This window comes from Tursiops truncatus, chromosome 20 (assembly GCF_011762595.2).
Source record: "Tursiops truncatus isolate mTurTru1 chromosome 20, mTurTru1.mat.Y, whole genome shotgun sequence".
Lineage (NCBI taxonomy): Eukaryota > Metazoa > Chordata > Mammalia > Artiodactyla > Delphinidae > Tursiops > Tursiops truncatus.
This window is the reverse complement of record NC_047053.1, coordinates 55,522,244-55,536,744: the sequence shown is the minus strand read 5'-3', so window position 1 is coordinate 55,536,744 and position 14,501 is coordinate 55,522,244. Positions and strand designations below refer to the sequence as shown.

The following is a 14,501-nucleotide window of genomic DNA, read 5'->3' as shown; positions in this document are numbered from 1 at the left end:
TCTGTAATAACCTATGTGGGAAAAGGATCTGAAAAAGAGTGGATATATGTATATGTATAACTGAATCACTTTGCTGCACACTAGAAACTAACATGACATTGTAAATCAACTATACTCTAATTAAAAATTAAGGAAAAAAAAGAAATTGGCGAACTCTGCAATCAGTCCTTTTTTTCCCTCAGAGAACCCGTGATGAAAATTTGCTAGCACGCAACTGCTCATGAATAAGCTAAGCGTCCCAGCAGCCCTGGTTTGACACCTGCTGTCTCGGTGACTCATCGTTTTAGCGTTTGTCCCAACACTCTGCACCCTTCAAAGTGACAAGTTAACTCATCACTCTGCAGATCAGGAACTAGGAGGCTTTGGAGGGTTTTCCCTGGAGGAAGTGAAGCCCGGGACTTGGAAGGTAAGAAGTAACTAGGAGATTCTGGTCTTCTTTTGTCTGAAGAACTGGCTGTTGGAAGTAAGACGTGACTTGTTTTGCAGAGGGACAGCAGGGGGACAGGAAAATCCTGTGAGAGCTACGGAAGACATTTTTATCTGAGTTTAAGGAAGGACTTCCTCATTGAGAGAGTTGAGTCATCATAAAATAGGAACAGAACACGTGAGGGTCACTGAGGTCCCTGTCAATGAAAATGTCCCAGCAGAGACCGAGGGCCACCTTGAGGGGCTGTCGTACCGGGGCTCAGGCAAGGACGTCTTGCTGTGCTCGTGCCCTTCTGAGCCTTTGAGGTGACAGACACGGCCACTGCGGCGATTCTCACAGGGTCTTTGCTCAGTAATGTGTGTATTCGGTAGATGGTACAACCACCAGCCGGAGAAGTGATTCATTCCAGTTCAGAAAATAATGATCCAAGCAGAAATGTTTATGATGCCTTTTTGATAAGCTTTAAAATGGAACAATGATCGCTCATTTGAGAGGAAGCCCACGCTAACCAATTGACCACTGATTGATTTCTGAGTCCACATTTGGACATCTATTAAGATTGTCCACTCCACTTTGGCACAGTTTGGCCAAAGAGAGGAAAATAAGTCAGTAAGTTTCCCACAGCTTAGGAACATAGGTAGCGGGAGAGACTTTCGTAAGTGGCGGGAGAGGCCCTGTTTCACAGTGAGAACTTCAGATACTTCCTCTGTCGCCTATGGTTACCGGGCAGTTGGAATAACAGGAAGCCCTCCGGCCGGCAAGAGTGGCTCCTCTGAAGTTTGTTTGGGTCTATCCAAAGGCACGGTTTCAGCAGGGGCTAAGGCTACACCAAACAACTTAGAATTTCCCCTTAAGTATGGAAAATTATGTTAACATAAACAATTCTGTCCATTACCTAGTGTCTACAATGTACCATAGAAAGGTCTAACTTTTTTTTTCTATTTCAAATTACTCTATTAAATTAGCCAGTTAGATTATCTTATAGATCACCATAAGAATAGTCATATAGTTTTTCCCTAAGCGCGATGCCTTCCATTTTACACACTTTACCTGACACTCTGCCCGTTCCTTCGGCCATGTAAGATCTTCCAGTGTTTTCCATTTTTCGTTTGACTTTTCGCCACCCAGAAATCATCCTCCAGCCCACATGTGTGTCTCTTTGTGTTCTCCCATCAGACTGTTATTTAACGGCGTTGAAAGGGCAAGTATTATTGTCTGATGCTTTTATAAGTGCTTTACGAATATTCATTTATTGCTTCTGCTGAGAGCTATACCGAATAGGTGTTCTTATTATCATTCTTTTACCGAGGCACCGCGAGAGTCAGGCTTCTAATCAGCAGAGTGTCTCCCACCGCAGTTCGTAATCACTATGTTGCCTCGCACTTTAAAGATAAGGAATTGAACCCATCTTAACGCGATTCTCTGAAAAACCAACGCAGACACTTAATGCCTCAATGGAAATGTGCTTTCTCTCTACCTATTTTCCTGAAGTCCAGCCTTCTTATGAATGTATATTTTCCTAAGCACAGAGCTGTGTTAACATCGAGTTCCAAACACTGCATCCTTTTATACACATTTTACATGTGTATCTTCTCCTTAAAGGATCCACCTTTATCGTGTTTTAGGAAAGAAATCATATTTACGTATTACATATTCTATTATGGATTCCACTAACCGAGAGTAAAACTCATCTACCTGGTTCTTTGAGGCTAGGAGAGCAGTTCTCAACCAGGGGTGATTTTGTCACCCAGGGGACATTTGACAGTGTCTGGACACATTGCTGGCTGTCAGTATGGGGGTTGGGGTCATGTGGCATCTCGTGGGAAGAGTTTAGGGTTGTTGCTAAACACCCTATAAGCCCAGAACATCCACAAAAAAGAATTATCTGGCCCCAAATACCAAGGCTGAACATCCCAGGTCTAGGGTATCCTGTGCATTTAAAGTGATTCTGTTGAGGACAATGTATGCCCCTCCTCAGCTGTACTATAAAAGCTGCAGAAAACTCTGTGCATGTGCGACTACACCTGTTAACGGGTCTCTCATTAACATATCAGTCTGTCATTAAGTATATTCTCAACTGATATGTCTCATATTTTATTTGCTCTTCTCACAAATCTGAATGGTTTAGAAAGAACTCAGATTCATAACGTAGTCTGAAAACGAATATAACTCTTAAGGAAAATGGTGATAATAGCAGATTTCTTTAGTACTTGTTATTCACTCACTCATTCATTCATTCTCTTTTTTTTTCAAGAAATAACTATTAAGCATAAACTGTACACCAGGCAATGTTATAGGTGAACAAGTAGTTTAGGAGTAGGCTATGATTAATTTGTAGATTAAAGTTAGGATTATTTTAATGTGTACTGAGAAGTTATTAGTATGGGTTTTATATCTTCTATAGTTTATGTTGTTCTACACAATTACAGAAACAATGTTTTATTTACGATGAAATTAAGCCAAGTATTTTGCATAATGTAGGAAAAAAATGGGAGACAAAATGATTTTTAGAAAGTTGATTATTCGCTTTTCACCCAGTTAGTTAAATTGGTGGTTGGTAACATAACATGCACAAAGCAGACACAGCTGTTGGTCCAATACAAGTATTCCACGCGCTCCTCATGATTTTGTAATGAAACCAGGAGACCAAACAGGACACCTTCTTCAAGTCTCCCAAAAGAAGTACTTATTTTTAATAAAAACGACACACAAGAATCCTTGTAGGACATTTACTTAATTTAAAAGTTAAGAAGGGCTTCCATGGTGGCGCAGTGGTTGAGAGTCCGCCTGACGATGCAGGGGACGCGGGTTCGTGCCCCGGTCCGGGAAGATCCCACATGCTGCGGAGCGGCTGGGCCCGTGAGCCATGGCCGCTGAGCCTGAGTGTCCAGAGCCTGTGCTCCGCAACGGGAGAGGCCACAACAGTGAGAGGCCCGCGTACCGTAAAAAAAAAATAAATTAAGAAGTTGGCAAAATCTTCCATGACAAACCGTACATCCCTCATATTAAAGCAAAACAAAAAACTGCCTCCCTGAGAAATAAACCCCCCTTGAGCCCCATATTCCTTCCCATCCATCAGCCCATTTTTCTACTCCATTTGACAGCAGGACTCCTTACAAAGGGGATACATGTTTTCTCCACTTCCTCTCACCCTGTTCCCACTTGTTCCTGATCTAATCAGGCATTTGTCTCCAGAGCTCTACTGAGACATCTCTCGTCAAGCCGCCGGTGACGTCACATGGCCACATCCAACAGTTAGTTCTTAGTCCTCATCTTGACCTCTCCTTAATCTCCGACACAGAGGATCACTCCCTTTTTCTTGCCATCTTTTCTTCACCTCCTGCCACATCTCGTGGTTTTCTCTCTACTTGAAGAAATTCTCCTTTTCAGTCTCCTTCACTGGCTCATCCAGTTAACCACAATAAAACCTCAACCACTGAGTTCCCCACTTCAAAATTCCTTCTCTCCTGGTTTCATCATCTTAGTAATTGGTACCAGCATCCAATCAATTTCTTAGAAATGTCCACATTTTCATGACCAGTTCATTCCAAATTATAAGACTTCCCAATAGGTGAAAAGTGGATATTGAGTAAGAAACTTATTCTCTCCCATATCCCAAACTTAGAACAAACAAGCCAGAAAATGAAACGGGCTTCTCAGAAAAATATCTAAACCTTGTCCTTGAAACCACTACTGGGCTTGTCAGTGGTCTTCAAGGGGCACACATTTCCTCGGAACCCAAATGAAATACTGTTCGCCTTAGTTGTACGATTACATAGACAGGGTGTGTTTGCAGAGAAAAATCTTTACAGTGACAGTCTAGGGCACCTACACTTAAGAAGAACACACTTGGAAGACGTTGTTCAAGTCCTGGAGGTGTTAGTGAGAAAAAAAATCCAGCCTCTGGGACGGTGAGAAGTTTAGGGGCAACTTTCGGCCATTTTGTGATTTGGGGAGGGCCTTGTTGAATAAGTTCAAAAAACAAAGGTATAGATGGGCAGGAAGGGAGGCTCTTTCTTCCTGATTCTTGTTTTCTGGAAGCCACCACTGGCAAGACTATCTCCTACGGGTAGGCATGGGAACAAGTTAAAGAAAGTGTTGATTCTCTAGAGGCAAGCGGAGATCTCAGCGGCCTTTGTATGTGGTGAATGTGTCCGGAAAGGCAAAGAAGAGCGAGATTCTCCCGTGGGTTTTCTCATCTCCATGGCGGTGGGTGCTGACAGCTTGAGAGCGAGCTCGGAGGAGCAGAGAGAAAGGAGCCCTGGACGTCCAGTTGCCGTGCTCTTACACGACGCAAAGGACACGGGGGTCTGAGCTGAACTTCATCATCCGTAACTGAGGTGAGACCATCTAGTGGGTTACTAAGTGATCCAAGCCTGAAAGCATTGCTCTCTTGCTCGATCTTTTTTGGGCGTATGCCTGCTAGTAGGACCCTTATGATGCTTCCTTGGGCTACATAGTGTGATTGATTGCTGTACGGTCTATGGCTGGGAATAGTCTTTCTTTCCTTCATATAATCTCTGGGGAGTGCTGAATCGAACAGATTAAGAATGCAAGTGCCTTTTATAGATCAGGGAAGTAACCATTAGAAACAGAGAGACAGACTTAAAAAGCATGATGACTTATCCAACCGAACGTGACTTATTGATGCCGTGGGGCAATGTGGAAAAGGATGAGTCTTTAATTTCCTGTGGAAATAGTCATTCATCAAACCCTCCTTTTGTGTGTCTTCGTCACTCTTCCACTGTTCCAAAGTGGCAACAAAGTGGCACTGAAGATCTGAAACTGTGTGATAAGAAGTGCTGTCATTGACCTGTCATTAATGACGTCTTGACAACTAAAAATATAGACAGAAATACTGTGAGACGCATTAGAAAAGAAAAACTGCTAAAAGGTAACTTCAGTAAATAGTGAACTCCTCAGGCTTTGACGTCTGATTAGGTGGAAAAGCACTGGGCTTTTTAACTTTTAATGTTTTTCTTCTACTCACTGTCTTTTGGTTTGCAATCTGGGGCGTTGCCAGGGAGTCATTAACATCGGTTAACACCCCATGGCTTGAGACTTCATTTCTCTGGTGAAAGGAGCAGAGGTTGAGATAATCCAACTTGTCTACCTGGAAATTCCAACATTGCATAGATGCAGGGCCGTGGGTTTAACCATAAATATGTCTTATTTACGAAACTCTTTAAGCTTTTCTTTCTTTTTTTTTTTGCAGTTTACAAGGCTAGTTTAATTGTAATGCCTAAAACAAACAAAGATTAAACACAAAACATTAAGATTATAGGCCAATTTAAATTTTGCTATATAATAAAAGAAACTTTAGAAATTGCAAATTAAATCTGCCAGTGGTTACGTCTACCCAAGAATGTAAGGATAATATACATTAGAAAAATCTATCGATACAGGTAATATATGAACACATTCAAGGAAAAAAGTGATCTTCTCAGTATGATGTATCCAGTAGATGCAGAAAGCTCATTAAATAAAATTTGAAGCTTATTCATAATTTTAAAAAGTCATTAACAAAATAGACAAGAAAAGTATATACCAGAAACGCAGCAAATACCATATTTATTTAAGCTTTTCTTTTTAAAAGCCCTTCCCCCTCCTTCTTTAACTTCCCATGAGCCTTGAAATCATTTGGAGAATTCCCAGGGAGCTAGGGGAACATCCCTAGAGGTTCTGAAAGCCCGTAATCCTGAAGCTGGAGTTCACATGGGCTGCTTACACCAGCGTGACCTTCCCAAGTGACTTAGCTTCTCTCTGCCGTCTTTTCAAAAGCCTTTCATAATCTCGCTCTCTTAGATATCATTTAATCTCCTTCGATTTAATCTCCCTCGATGTGGTACCTGGCACACAGTGAGCACACACTCAATGGAGACAATTCTTATTAGCTCCATTTTAGAGAGGAGGGAAACGCCGATACAGACGGTGATCGTCGGTTAATAGCTAAGCTTAAAGTAATATCTCAAATGGCTCGACTCCAGGGAACGTACATCTTGTTCTCAGGTTTGAGAACATACGTGTCCGTTGCACTTTTGCAATTAGGATGACGGAAAACTCATGATATCAGAGGTAGCTCTGGCAACTTACACCAGCCTTGACCCTCTTCTTCTTCTTTTTTTTTTTTTTTGTCTTTCTTATTAGCTGTATTAAGGTATAGTTTACATACAATAAAACTCAAACATTTTAAGTGTACAGTTTGATGGACTTTGACAAGTGTATAAGGCATGTAACCAACACCACAATAAAGATACACATCACTTCCATCACACCAGAAAGGTCCTCATGCCCTTTTGCTGTCAGCTTCTTTCCCTCACCTCTAGCCCCGAGAAACCACTGATCTGCTTTTTTCTCACATACTATGGGCTTCTCTAGAATTTGACCCGCTTCTGACATGGTTTTCTGAGCAGCAGTCTTCCACTTTCGGCTTCCAGACACCCACATTCCATCCCTGGACCTCGCCTCTCTGATGAGGCCAATCTCCCCAGCGATGTGGCCGAGGTCCAGGAAGGTATGTGGGATGGGCTGGCATCAGGGTGATGAGGGTCAAGAAGCGAGTCCAGGCCGAGGGCGTGCTTTTGTGCGTACGCGGTCTAATAAAGACAAATCAGTCATTTCACATTCTGATCTTTTAAAAAATCAGAACATCTGCCCCATCACGTTCACCATGGCTGCTTCAAATCAGCCAAGGCAAAGTTCCTGGTTTTGTCCAGGTGAAAACTACTGACATTTATGGGACATCTACCATTTTATAATGCTATCTGATTTCATTCTCTTAATTACCCTTTTAAAGGGACGGGGATCAAAAACGTAAAATAACTGGTTGGAATTCACATAGGTAAGTGGTAGACATGAGATTCCAACAGAAATCAGTCTGCCTCCAAAAATCAAACATAAATGATGTAGGTTAAGGTACTATTTTGTTTGCATTATGTAAATAATATAAATGGAATAACAGGTTGTGAAGAGAACCTGATAAGACCTTTCTGAGACCCAGACCATCAAAACCTGAATTTGGCTCACCTGCAAGGAATAGTATGTCTGACCTCACAGCGGGATTCAGGGACAGCCTGGAACACAAGAGTAACCGATCCGGAAGCATCTCTGGCCCTTGGAAACTTCCCTGTCAGCCATTATTCTGGGCTTTCCCTAATTTTTCTCTTAAGAAAATCCATGATCCTGCCCGAGATTTTTTTTTCTTTTAATTTAGGACATACACAGAAATACAAAATGAAAATAAAAGCAGATCAACTAAAATACAACGTTGATGCAATGAACAAAGGCACAAATAATACCAGAACATGGGTCAGTGTGAGCTTTTCTCTCGGCATGAAAATGTGGCTCACAATTATTAAAATTGAAAAGCAGACCCAAGTGTTTTTGCTTTAACGAGAAGATGAGGTCTTTCTGACACTTTATTTTTTAATCCTCTTGGACAATCTTTCACCATTGTTCATTTCATAAAATTGGAGGAAATGCTATTTAGTGGTTAATGAAAAATAACATAAAACCTTTCAATCTTTGTATAAAAAGAAGCCTTCAGAATTACTTAGCTCAACCTCCTAACAAATTCAGGACATTCTTCTCTATATATCCTGCAAGCTGGTCCTCCAGATTCTGAGTCAATAGTCTTCATCGTCACCAGATCGTTAGAGACACTAACAATAAAAACATTCTTCTCCATACAGAGATTAACTCCACTCCCCTGTAAACTCCATACACAGATCCTGGTCCACACCTCTGTGGCATCACCCAGCAGGGTCCCTTTCTCTACTGCACAAATTTAGATGTCCCCTCTCTGCACGTCTGGGTGTGAACTCCTTGAGCAGGGTCATGTTTTCATTATCTCAGCACATCTAGTTCAAGTTCGGGGACGATCGTTGGTGCTCAGTAGGGTTTTGAATACACGAGTGGATACTTTCTTGAGTATCTCCTCCTTCAGTTCTTAGTTTTCACTATTATAGTAACTTCTCCCGAAAAGCAAAATACCCAGAATTGAACATTATCTTCAGATATGGAATCTCTCCAATTAAACAAACTTTTATTACTTTCATGGGGAGTTGTGTGTGGATGAAAAACTAGTTTTTCAAGACTCTTGGCCTTGATTTTCTGGGAAAGTTAGATTTTTTTCAGCTCAGTGGCCACCGCCCCGCCGCCCCCCCCCCCCTCACTGCTCCTCTCCGCTGGCCTTCTGAGCTTGACATTGATCCGCGTTTAGTGGAATCATCTGCCTAGATTTCCCTGCTGTGAATTTTCCCAGTCCCTACCTAGGGCTTAGGGGACTGTACCCCACATGCACGCCCCTCTGCTGCCGGTTCTGAGGTGGGTCAATCCCTGGGGCACCTGAGTGGCTCCGGAACACATCCCAAAGGACTCAGCCGGAACCTCCTGCCGTGACTGCTGCTCTGAACTCGTGCCCCAGCCCCCCTGGTGACTGGGGTTCCTCTTTCCTTTTCTTTTTTTTTTTTTTGGCTGAGATCAGGTCCACTTTTAATGAGGAGAAATATTTAGTTTTGGGGAAATCTAACCACCATGTTTTGTGTTTCATGGTTTTGATTCCTGTGTCCTAAGAACCCTTTGCTTACACCTAACTCACAGAGATTTTCTCCTATATTTTTCTCTAAAAGCTGTGTAGTTTTTCTGTTTATATTTAAGTCTGTAATAGATCTCAAGTTAATATTTGTGTTCAGTGTAGGGTAGGGGACTAGGTATATCGTTTTCTCTAGGGATATCAAGTTTTTCCAACACCATTTGTTGACTATTTTTTCTCCCATTGGATTGTTTTCATGTGTTTGTCGAAAAAAATAGACATATAAGTATATATCAATTTCTTAGCTCTCTACTCTGTTAATTTAACCCATTTATTGATCTTTGTGCCAGTAAAGTAATTATTTGATCACCACATGTTACAGTTCATCTTGAAATTATGTAGCATAACATAAGACTTCCAAGTTTATGTTTCTCAAGTTCGCTAGGTCCTTAACAACAACAACAAAAAAGCCCCACCTACGCACGGATTCTGCTTCCAGCAGGTCCTCTCCTCATTAAGGGTTAAAACTTTAGCTATGGGAGGAGATGAATTTCTTATAGTCCTTTCCCCCCAACTCTTTACTATCTGTGTGACCCCAGATAAATCTACCAAACTAGTTAAGCTTTAATTCTTCATCCCTTGCGAACTATTATATAGAGGATGGATAAACAACAAGGTCCTACTGTGTAGCACGGGGAACTACATTCAACATCTTGTGATAAACCATAATGGAAAAGAATATAAAAAAGAATATATATATATATATATCCCAATCTCTCAATTTATCCCTCCCGTATACACACTACTATATTTAAAATAGATCACTAATAAGGACCTACTGTACCGCACAGGAAACTCTACTCAACACTCTGTAATGACCTATATGGGAAAAGAATCTAAAAAAGAGTGGGTATGTGTATATGTACAACTGATTGACTTTGCTGTACACCTGAAACTAACACAACATTGTAAATCAACTACACCCCAATAAAATGAATTTTTAAAAATTCTTCACCCTTCAAATGGTGATGATATTGATACCTTGTTCTCAGGATTTGGGAGAAAATTAAACAAGTTCATGGATGTGAAGTGCTGGGCCCTAAGAAATGTTTCTTTTCAGGCTGACGGGTATATGCAGCCCTTATTATCCTCCCTGTGTCTGGATTCCCGATGACCCTACAGCCCAGCTCCACACACAGGCTCAGTTCTTTCTGGCCACACCTCTTTGATGTGGTCGCTCTCCTGCCCGGGTGTCTCCCCGCTGCCCCCACTCCCCTCTCTTGAACAACCCACCTCTGTGTTTCCCCTTCCTGCTCGGCCCTCGGCCTCTCACTACGGGGCTGTAACACTGATTCACAAAAGCCCTAGGAGTCTTTTCTCCCCATGCTGTCCTCTGTCAGCTCAACTGAATTCCCGTCCTTCCACAATCATAGGTGGACCTGCTTCCAAGGCGCAGCCAGCACCCCTCTCCAGTGGGCAACCCGAAATCCTTGGCCTTTGACCTTAGGGGTCTGGCCGTTCTATTGCCTATCAGTCCACACACATCAGATTTGGCACCTAGAAAGGCATTACCGGATTCTCCCTAAATGCATGCTCCCAGCCATTGAGGTGATCCAGTCGGCTCCCCCAGCCCACAGGCTGCAGAGCGAGAAGCCGTGAGCACAGCCAGCCATGTTCCGCAGCCAGCTGCTGGGTCAGCCTTAGCGATGATCTCCCGAGGCTGCGAGGCTCAGAATACGGCGGTCCTCCAGCTACAGTGTTCCGAGGTGTCCCTCCAAAGCGGAAGAAGGCACTCCCTCCCTTGCATCTAAAAAATGCTGAATTGTAATGACAATGTGTTCATCACCCTTGGGGCGTTTCTTTTGCAATGAAGACAGAAATGTGTTTTTTCTCATCCCAACCTTGGGTTGCTCTGTATTCTTTTATGAGATAGTCAGGTGTGGCCATGACAGCAGACAGCATCGAGGCTCAGAAAAAAATCCAGAGTATTATCCTCAAACGTCCTTGAGACGGGAGATGTGGCACAGGACCACGTGGGAAAGACACCGGGGTGGTCCAGAGGCAGAAGACAGCAGCAGAGGGGAGGTCAAGTCACAGCTGGCTTCTATCGGGGTTTGCGTGAGAAACTCAAAGCAGGGCAGGATGAATAGCTTAGCTGTGGTTAGTTTGAATGATTCTGGAGAACTCTGGGTTGTTCCTGGTTGCTTGATGCCTGGCCCTGGGATGATGGGGGCAGAAGAATATTTCCTTCTTGGGTGTACAGCCACCTGGAGGAGATGTGGCCCTGGATGAGTTAGTTTGTATGTCTAAAGCATGCCCCAGGCTGGGTCTTCTTCTATCTCTAAGGACTGGCTAGCCCTGAGGAGGGCAGTCTCTCTCCAGCCAGAATATGTCTTTGTTTTTGTTTTCCTTTTAGGATGTCGAAACATCATAATGGACAGAAAATTTTAAAACCTTTACCGTGCATAGGTATTCTTTCATCTGTGGCTTGAGCTGACAGACAGACCCTCCTTTGTCACCTAAGAAATTCAGTAAAATGAATCTCTCTTTACTTTACTGATACTAGCCTGCCACTGACCTAAAGCCCTTTCAGTTTTGGGTCCCTCTTCTCTACCCTGAATTTTTCTGGGTTTACTAACCACTGCTCTTGTATGACATGGCAGATTTCTGATCACGGTTTTAGTGTTCTTGAGGAGAGCACGCCAATGTCCTGTGAACCTCAGGGAAAATGGCCTTTGCCTAGTGACAGGGATTCATAAACTCCCTAAAACATGTGCAGGAGGGCTGGGAAGGCTAGTTCTCTGATTTACTGATCAAGAACCACACACACACATACACACATCCTCCTCAGTACTGGCCGTTTACGATTAGGGCTAATCCTTCCATAAGAATCACACTTCTGGCTGCAGAAGAAATTAATGCCAAAATAAGTCTGTGTTCTTTGGATCCAAGCAGTAGGAAGCTTTATCCTTTTGCTGCTTTCCTCAGGATGCTCTGTGACATCATCCACACTGGGTTGTTTTTCCCTTTGTATTCAAACACTTTGGCTTAATTCCAAAGGGCGTCCAAAGGCAACAGACCTTCCCTGCCACCCACCCATGGGCCGTGTAATCTCACAACTGGAAACGTTCGGCTCCGTGTAGAGGCATCGCCCAATTCGCCTTCTTTGATAGCATCACCCCACTCCCACCCCAGGCCTGGGCTTCCTCTGGCCTCTTTCTTTGCTGACCTTCTTTAGGTTCTGAGTGGTTCAATCCAGTGGTTTTGCTGGTTGACAGTCACTGGGGCTTGTGGGTACTGGTGTACCCACACTGGTGGCACATCATGGGCCGATCTTATCAGTAGAGTGGGTAGACGTATCTCAGGAAAGCTTGAAAACAACCACAGATGCTGAGATATTTTCCCACAACCTGCATATTTAAAGTTAGGGAATAGCATACAATCTCCTTAATTCTAGAAAACCTGGTTCAAGCCTTTTCTACAAAAGATATGTACATCCAAGAGGATGACATTAACTTTTTTTTTTTTTTTTTGCGGTACGCAAGCCTCTCACTGCTGTGGCCTCTCCCACTGCGGAGCACAGGCTCCGGACGCGCAGGCTCAGCGGCCATGGCTCACGGGCCCAGCCACTCCGCGGCATGTAGGATCCTCCCGGACCAGGGCACGTACCTGTGTCCCCTGCATCGGCAGGCGGACTCTCAACCACTGCACCACCAGGGAAGCCGGACATTAACTTTTATGCACCATTTAGAATCTAGTTATAGAGACCTGGATTGCAATCCTGGTTCTTTCACTTTCCACCTCTGTGATAGATAGTGAACAACTTCTTTTCTCTAAGTTTTAGTTTGTTAATTTGCAAAGCAAAAAAAAAAAAAGGTAAAATAAAACAAGCATTTCAGGTTTTTTGCTAAAATTAGGGGAGAGTGACACAGAACTCAGGCACTGAGAGAAGAGACCCAGCTGGACGGAGGGGCAGCTGCCACTAGCAGTGTGGGCTGGGAGCACAGAGAGACGCCTTGATTAGCATCACAGGTCGCCTATGGGCTGGACCTCCCGGGCCGCGTCATTCTGAACTACTTGGAGGTACTTTCTGGCCGCTGAGCCATCACTTTTTAGATAATCGAGATTTTGATTAGTGCTGCTCTGTTGAACTGACAGTAAAGTCTCCTCGGCAAAAGGAGCCGGCCGGGGAACACATCCTACAGATGGATAAGCTCAAAAATCCTTACGTGTTGCTTCATTACGAAGAGTGTTCTTTGATTCAAATGACAAGGATGGAGGTCGGGGGACAGGAGGTGGACCCCAGCTTTGCTTGATGACACAGGCGTAGATATTGTGTTCCCATTGGCAAGGCAACCATGGACCGAGAACCCAAGAAGCAAACGGAAGCTCTTGGTTGATGGTGCTGGGGAGTGACGTTCACAAGATTTTGGTGTCATGTAATCAAGTCCGAATGATGAACAGAACAAGTATCTCCTTGTACTGTTGTGTCTCCTCTGTTGACTGTCTGTGGTTGTGGAAGCTGGCATGGGTGTATTCACAAGCGTTTGAACATCTGTCTTTGAGGACTGGCTTCTGATTTTTTTCAATGAGGGCATCCAATCTCTCTACAGGAAATTTGCATGAGATTTGGGAGTTCAAACTGTCAATGATATTTACATTTCTCAGTTAAAAAGCCAACATTTCTTCCCCTGGCCCTAAACTCTATGCGTGGAAAAAGCTGTTTTCGTTCATAGCATATTCTTTCTGTTAAGATAATTAAACTTCTGCAGGACGGCCAGCGCTCATCAATAGAGTGAATTTTTCATAAATGTTATCCACCTTACGTGGGTGCACACTGGCATTTTGATTAAGTTGAAGCCAAAAGCTATTTTATTAGCAGAGAAAACCTTCCCCTACCTGCCCTTCTCCAACCAGCCTCAAATAAAAGGAGGCCATGCTGGCTACAGTTACAATTGTTATGAATGATTTTTAATCAAATAAGTAGCTAAAAATTGTTGAATTTTCAAAATACATTGGAAATCTTTCTCCATGTCACTATGCTGTGTACATTCCTGGCTAAGAATGAGTTTTGCTTTGGCTGTGGGACATCTGTTTGCTCAAGCCAAGCACCACTCAGAGTTCCATAGGCAGTTTATCTGCTGGATGAATTAGCCCAAGGAATTAAAAATGAAAATTCCTAAACTGCCTTTTGCTCAACTACCCAGAGTGTTCCCCTTGATTACATTCTGCCTGTCTGATGGCTTGACTTCAGGTCATTTTAAAAGCCAGCCACAGACAGAAATGGGGCATTCTTTTCAGAGCCTGTGATTTACTCCAAGCCAAATGCAAATCGATTTCTCACTTCTTTCCTTCTGTGGCTTATCCATGCCACCGTTTTCCTTCCTTAGCCTAGAAAATCAAGAATTAACCACAAAAGCAGAATGCTGGGGAGGTACCTCTGCACCTTAAATGCTGGGAAAAGTCTCAAACAGCTACCTTTCTTTGGGGTCTACTGCGTGATGTCACTTTGATTGATATTCTTCCACCGGAGAAGCCTCT

The 14,501-nt window shown here is 43.2% G+C and overlaps 1 protein-coding gene across 3 annotated transcripts in view; it reads left to right on the top strand.

Annotated features, from left to right (window-relative positions):
• The first annotated feature begins 257 nt into the window (after window positions 1–257).
• KCNJ16 (potassium inwardly rectifying channel subfamily J member 16) overlaps window positions 258–14,501 on the top strand; it is a 30,004-nt gene continuing 15,760 nt past the window's right edge. The window contains exon 1 of one of the 3 annotated variants that reach the window (XM_033847488.2): window positions 258–406. The gene's annotated coding sequence lies outside the window, so the exon portion shown is untranslated. Of the gene's footprint in view, window positions 407–437; window positions 4,768–14,501 lie in introns of those variants that run through there. The other 2 variants (XM_019938687.3, XM_019938686.3) reach the window with 2 other exon arrangements.